The following is a 6,566-nucleotide window of genomic DNA, read 5'->3' on the forward strand; positions in this document are numbered from 1 at the left end:
TTCCAATCCTCCTGCCATGGGCAGGGACACTTTCCACTAGGAGATTACTCAAAGCCCCATCCAACCTGGCTTTGAACACTTTCAGGGATGGGGCACCCACAGCTTCTCTGGGCAACCTGTTACAGTGCCTCACAACCCTCACAGAGACAAATTTCTTCCTGCTATCTAATCTAACCCTACACTCTTTCTGTTTAAAGCCATTCTCCCTTGTCCTATCACTACATAGTCTTGTAAACAGTCCCTCTCCAGCTTTCTTACAGGTCCCCTTCTTGTGAGTAGACAAGACCTATCAGCTCAGAGAAGAAAGAAGCGCCCTTTCTTTGATCACAGTTGATAGGTAGTTTTTCAGATGAATCTAAGCCAGTAAAATGCAGGAAGAAGTACGGTAGAGAAAGAACTGAGATTCATTTCTCCACCTAGGAGTGGCAGAACTCTATGACTGATTGCTTTTTAATAGGAAAGAACATATAAGATGATGATGATTGATGATGATGATGATGATTACTACTGTCTCATTGATGATGATTATTACTACTACCATATTGAGTGGTGCCATTTAGGAAATATGGATTGCATAGGAGAACATAACCTGGGTGGGAGAGTGTGGGAGAATGGAGAACTTGTGAGAATAAGCAATACAAGCTCATCTTCTGCCTGGAAGGGCAGTGACAGGCCATGATAACTGCCCATAAGTTCATCCAAAGGGAGAGTAAAAAAGTAAGGACGTGTAATTACTTCCACTAATGAAGGAGACTGGCATAATAAAACTGGAATAAGAAATGCATAACCAAAATTTAGATACCTCTAGTCACTGCAGCAGTGAGGTCCCCAAAAAAGCCTCTCAGCAGGAGTAAAGGGAGGAAAAGAAATTACTTCAAACCTAGAGCTGGGTACAGCTATGAATAGGATTTGATGTGTGTGGCAGCAGGGGGTCTTCCTGCAAGGCTGAATCATGTCCTCTGGCTTTGTGTTCTTTACCTCCATTGGAAAATGCTGGACTGCTGAAGATAAAAAAATGCCATCTAAGAGTTTAATTACTGTGTTATTATTATTTCCTCAGTTAAATCTGCCTTGCTCATATTTACAGACCTCACTAGCTTGTAAGGGCTGGAAGATAAAAGAATTAAACACTAAACACAATTGCTGGATATGTCTTTGTATAGACGTCCAAAAGTTCTAGTCTTTTAAAATCTGCCAGGAGATGCCAGTTGCCTGTGGAAAACAGCCCTTAACGAGAGTTTGCTTTAATGATGGAATGATCCAGTGTCTAAACAAAATCATGATGTAAGAGATAATTTAGCTCTTCATATGGCCCAAATGCCTCTGTTATGCACAGAGGAGAAGGAAGTCCTTAAATGCTACTATGTTTCTTTCCACTTATTCTCTTAAATGTCATTTTCAGTTTGTTTATTTTATTTTACTATTTAATGGCTGCTTCTGTGGCATTCACTCTTGGCCATGCAGTGACAACCAAGATGGAGCACTGGCACACCTGTGAGGGTCCCAGGAGCTTCCTGGCTCAGGCCAGCAGATCTCACGGACTGCAAGCCAGCAGAAGGAGTGATGTCTCTGTTGTGGATGTCAGGTCACTTGAGGCAGGGAGAAAAGAGTGCAGTAATGATACATGGCAGTGGCATCCAAATCCATCCCTGGAATAGTGCTTTAGAGCACAGAAACCAGATGTCAAATCATGACTGCTGGAGGCTTGACAGAGGTATTGTATAGTTTATGGGATTACATGTCAGGATTTTTGCCTGTTCCTGCACAATGTTTTTTTAAAACCTCCATTATAAAAGCAGAATATTGGTTTACCCAAACGAAATCCCCTAATCTCTCTTAAATCACTAACTCAAGTTTTTCATTGTCTACCCAGTATGGGACACAGTGATTGTGCAAAGGCAGTCTGAGACTGTATGTGCCAATCACCAACTTTGTCTTTTAGATTTAGTGCTTGTGATATTTAGCATTTGCTTTCATTCTTTTTTTTTTTCATTAAGAAAACTAACTAAATCCTCCTTTTACAATGGCTTTTAAAAGTGGATCATGACTTAAATCTTACTATTCTTGAAAACAAATTATTATGATGCAATACTTTGAGGAGGTCTGAGTATGCCACAGCTTGTTTGCACAAGCAGAAGTTAATTTTCAGAGAATATCCTTGTTCCTAGATTTCTCTAGGTTCAGTTTCAGCATTTCCTTTTTTACCAGCTCTCTTTCATTTATTATGTTTGTAGCATATCTTTGAGCAAAGTAGGTGCAAGAGGGCCAACTGTACCGTGAGCCCCCTCAGGATGGTGGGGTGGGAGGGAAAGAGATGACTCTCAGGGCAGCTCACCTGTGAGCAGTAGTCCTTCTGCTTCCTCTCTTCCTCAGGGCACCGTGCCTGCCCTCCAGACCCTGTCTCAGTTATACCAGTGGCACATCTCTACCTCTGTGGCACTGTACTCAATTTCAGGCTATTTTCTTTGGCCAACAAAGTCCCAGGTGATGTCCAGCCTAGTGCCTGGTTGCTCTTCTTCCTGTGTGAGTGTTTAGGTGCAGCTGCTTTGAGTTTAGTTCCTGGCATGTTTTCCTTGGAGCTGGACCAGTTCAGATTAGCTCATGAGATGGGAGCCTTGGGTTTCTTGCTATATATCTAACTTAAAACTGGACATATAATTTTTTTTTTGACAACAACAGAAATATGTCACCCCCCAGCCCATGGATGCTTGTGGTCTTATGCTGTCATTTAGCCCTTCCATGTGAGCTGAGTAAAGTTCTAATGGATAAGATCAGAGTTCAAAAAGTATTTGTATATTACAAAAATATAATGTGAGCCAAGGCATTTGTAATGGATTAATTTTAAATGCAGATGTTGATAAAAATGTATTTTCAATCTCCTACATTTCTCATGTCATTAAACCCCTGTAAGAGTGATGACTACAGATTTATGTAAGACTTAGCTGAATTTAGATCATGAAAATAAATGGCAGACTCCTAATGACACACAGTAGGTTGGTAAGTAGTGACTAACATGGCTGCAGCTTTTTTTCAATTGGTCTGAGACTGTGCTTTTAGGACAACTAGTTAACGTGTGTATATTTTGTTTGAAGAAATGGGCAATTTTGAAGTTAGTACAATTAATTTTTGTTGCATGTGATTTGTTTGCTCACCTGTTGACCTCTTGCATTCAAAAGTTGTTGACTTTGCCTACATTTTTATTCATGGACATAGCAAAATTAGATTAAACCCGACAGAAGAGCTTGGCATGCTATGGATATTTTAGCTTGCCATGCCATTAGCCTGAGGGACATATGCGTGACTCTGAAGTATTATAGACTTTTGCAGCTTATTATTAAATAGCTTAACGCATTCTTGAAAATAAAATTATAATGAACCTGAGCTATTTGTTGCTCTCTCACAAGCCCCAGAGAGCATTTCAGAACACCACAAAGCTCAGGTCTCCTGTATCCACTGCCTGGAACTTGAGGCTCTCCACAGTTTAAAGGCAGGTTCTCAAATGCTGTATGTTTGCTCTATGGGCTCTGTGCTCCTATACCTCGCCGTGAATATACACACAAGCAAGATGGAAGGAAAGAAACAAGATGTCCAACAGTTCTCCTAATTTTGACAAAACGTAGATGAAATTTATGAAAATTTTTTATGTTTTGAGTTTTTTGTCAACAGGATGACTCTGATTAGTACTACTGTAGAAGAAGAAAGAAAAAGCCCTTAAGAAAGCTTTCTTAAGGTATTCTAAACTATTGCTTCTCTGCACTGTCTTTGAGTTTATCAGGGACATTAACAACCATTAATAACTCACTAGTACATGCAGCTAATCTTGTTTGACCAGTAAATTCTAACTTGCTGTAACATTTGTAGTAAATAATTTAAATAATTTAATGATCCAGCTGGTTGTCAAAGGATGGACTAATCACCTAAGTATGGTTTAAGTGACTTCTTGTCATTCCACAGGACCTTTGTGGCAGAGCTAAAGATGAAATCTTATTCTCAAAGGAAACGTTCACATACTTAAAAAAATCCTTCTCTTTTACTTCAAACCCTGCTGCATCCCTTACTAGCTTCCAGCTTTTACAGTGAAGAAGAAAGGAATCCTCCCATGAACAACCTCCTGTATGGTACAGGCCTGATTATTTTCCATGGTTTGGGGCATCCTGTGCTCTCCAAGGTGGAAAAAACCAATTATCTTGTATGTCAAAGGGATGGAGGATGTGAGTTAGAGAAATAGTACTGTAGTGTATGACATGTTTGTTGTGCGTGGACACAGAAAAATATTCAAAACTAGGGATTATAATGTTATTTCTACTGTTTGTCTCTTGAGTGACTACTTCTTCCACTGATCCTGACCCTTCAACCACTTGCCTTGGTCCACTTCTGACTGCATTGAGTCTCAGCCTCCATCCTGATATTCTTTGCATCTCTCCTTCCTGTCTTTGGGCACCCTGTCTTTTGCAATTCAGCTATGAGAAGATAGACTCTGAAATTGTGTCATATGTTCTTACTCAGTAACTCTGTACTGCTTTCCTGGCTCCAGTTGCGAAGGAAAGCTTTTCCACAAACATCTGCCAGCTGACGACTGCTTAAACTGGAAGTTAGCTCCTTGGTTCCCAGAGAGAAGTACTTTCATGTCTGGGAACAAATCTACACTTTTCCTGGAAAGACATAAGCTAATGCTGAAGGCCAATGGGCTCTTGAGCTGTTTCTTTTTCAGAAACTATTGGGCACTACAGCATGTCTCTGCACATACTAAGTGGAGAGATTGTGTTCTGCTTTGAAATATGTTTTCTCATGCACCTCTCAAGACAGAGATCATCTGCCCATCTCCATTCTGACTTGAACTAGGTCAACCAGACCTACGGGCTGAAGCACCATAATTTTCTTTAAATGTAAACATTGTCTCCCTGATCTTGCAGCATGTCTAAATTCTGCACATACTGCACCTTGGTCTATAGATGTAAGACAATGACAATAACTCCACCTCCTAATTTCTAGCATTTCTAACCCTCTAAGTCTAATTCAATATGGCCTGAAAATTTCCTAAGTATCTAGAGTTGGATGCTGATACGTACGCAGAAGCACCTGTTACAGAAAGATTTGCTGTTAAAGCTGCGCCAGTTGTCTGTGACTTCTACAGAGACACATCTGGCATTGAGGTCAGCCTGAAAATCTGGGCATTGACGCAGCCATAGGTCCCCTGGGAAAGGGAAAGACCAGATCTAACATGTCATTTTAGAGTGAGAAAGCTGAAGTTCTGTCCCAGAAAAGGGGTGCCATGTGCCAGGCTGCTCCTGCCTGAAACAGCCAGGGGAAAAGACAGGGTGTGAGTGTCTGCTCCAGTGACTGGCACAGTTTGCTGCTTTTGATGAATGGCAATTGTAGGAGACAGGTTCATCCCAGCAAGCAGGGAGCGCAGCTCTCCAGCCTTGCTTGTCTCCTTTTCCCCTGGCCCATTTTTGTCTATTTCCTGGAATGCATTGAGGCAGAGAGGCTCTGCCTCTCTGGAAGTGGGAGGATTTGGGAAGGACGAAGAAGGGTTAGCCCTTCCTTCTTACGTCTCCTTCCACAGTCCTTCACATGAAGAAATAAACTAGTTGTACCTAGTTCTGTCTGCTAGTGTTTTGTGTTTTATGAATTCAGAGACCTATTCATTTATAGCCATGGCTGTTGATCCACTTGGATTGTTGGTCCAATTCCTTTTGTATTTGAAACTCTTTAGAGAGCACCTTATGCAAATCTGTTGGTCCTTGCTTACGGTAAGAACTTCCTTTGCACTGAGACTGGTGGTTTTGGCAGTTCTGACTGCAGCTGCTGGCTCTTCCATATTCCTTTTTATTCCATAGCAAACCCTCAGATTTCCTTCCAAATGGGTAGTAGCCTAATTGCATTATTTTGGATCAAAGATTTTTCTGGTCTCATGAACTTGTGGTACAGATTTACTTACGTCATTCCTGATACTAATAACACCGTTAGAGAAAATGGAAGAAATGTGAAAAATACTTTGTGTTAGCTAATTTCCTGCTCACAGGTTTTGTCAGAGAGATAAATATGTTCCACATGAGAAAAGTCTTTCAACATAAGCATAAAAAAAGTTTGTAGTAGTTAATATCCCCTTTAAAACAAAGATTTGATGTTCCATTACTTCAAATAAAATATATTTTCTCTGAATTTATTATAATATATATATTTATGCATGCTATAAATCCACAACAAATATTCTGAAGTTTCTTATAATCCTTTATGTTATTTATTTTTCACAATATAGTGTGAGATATTTTATTGCAATCTGGCCAGTTAATATCATAAGCATGCTGATTTATAAGGGTGTGGGAGAGGCATATGAGAGGTTTTTGGCTGCACAATTTGATTGTATATGAATCTTCTGAAGTCCAGAAAAAGATGGTAGACAGACTACTTTGATGCTTTCAGGTAAAAAATGGTATATAATCAGTCTCATGGTCAAGACAGAGTTAAGGATTTGCCAGAACTGGAGACCTGAACTATTCAAATATCTGTTGGGAAAGAAAGAGAGGAGGACATGGGTGATTCAGCAAGTTCTGGGAATGTGT

Source organism: Melospiza melodia, chromosome 2, assembly GCF_035770615.1.
Source record: "Melospiza melodia melodia isolate bMelMel2 chromosome 2, bMelMel2.pri, whole genome shotgun sequence".
In the NCBI taxonomy this organism is placed as follows: Eukaryota; Metazoa; Chordata; class Aves; order Passeriformes; family Passerellidae; genus Melospiza; species Melospiza melodia.